Source organism: Propithecus coquereli, unplaced genomic scaffold, assembly GCF_000956105.1.
Source record: "Propithecus coquereli isolate 6110/MARCELLA unplaced genomic scaffold, Pcoq_1.0 Scaffold45, whole genome shotgun sequence".
Classification (NCBI taxonomy): Eukaryota; Metazoa; Chordata; class Mammalia; order Primates; family Indriidae; genus Propithecus; species Propithecus coquereli.
This window is the reverse complement of record NW_012150285.1, coordinates 9,307,876-9,308,746: the sequence shown is the minus strand read 5'-3', so window position 1 is coordinate 9,308,746 and position 871 is coordinate 9,307,876. Positions and strand designations below refer to the sequence as shown.

Below are 871 nucleotides of genomic sequence, written 5' to 3'. Positions count from 1 at the left end.
AAATAGATATTCTTTATTGTGTTAAGGAAGTGTTCTCTTTTTCTTAATTTACCAAGAATTGCTTTTTCTTCTCCTCTTTCCACCTTCTTCTCTTCCTCATTCTTCCCCTCCCGCCCTTCCTTGTCGTCTGTAATAGATGTTGACTTTCATAAAATGCCTTTAAAACACAACTGAGATGATGCTATAATTTCCTAACTTTGATCTATTGGTAAGATGAGTTGTGCTAAAAAATATTTCCTAATAATTCACACCTTTGCGTTCTTGCAACAAATCCTATGTGGTCCTATGTTTAATTCTTCTGACTTATGTTTTCCAATATTATATTCAGGATTTTCATAGCTATATTTCTAATACATATGTATAGGTTTTTCTGAGCTATCTTTTACAGGTTTTACTTTCAGAGTAATAAGCTAGTTAGAAGATGAATTCTGCAGCCTTCCATTGTTTTCTCTGTAAGAATTTAGAAGTGTTGCCTGCCAGCAGTAGACTAGATAAAATTCACTCTAGGTGTCTGGCATTTGGGAGGGCAGTTTTTTGGCTGCATTCCTCTTGCTAATTTTTTGGTTATTAGGGGTTTTTTTCCTTCAAATTTTCTATATATTCTTGAATCAATTCTTACAATTTACATTTTCCTAGAGAAAAAACTTTTTATTTCCTCAAGACTTTTAAGATCAGCATAAAGCTTTACATAGAATTCTTCTATAGTATTAAAATGTCTTTATCTGTAAGCTCCTTTCTCACTTCAAATATTACATTTTCTCTTTTTTCTTTATTGGACTAATCAGATATTTGTGTATCCATTGATCTTTTCAATGCCCCAGCTTTTGAATTTATTGTTTTTTATTAAATTTTCTAATCCACTGAAAAATTC

General features: G+C 31.2%; 1 protein-coding gene across 1 annotated transcript in view; it reads left to right on the top strand.

Annotated features, from left to right (window-relative positions):
* GAD2 (glutamate decarboxylase 2 (pancreatic islets and brain, 65kDa)) overlaps positions 1-871 on the top strand; it is an 85,386-nt gene that overhangs the window by 49,378 nt on the left and 35,137 nt on the right. The gene's annotated exons all lie outside the window — the stretch shown is intronic.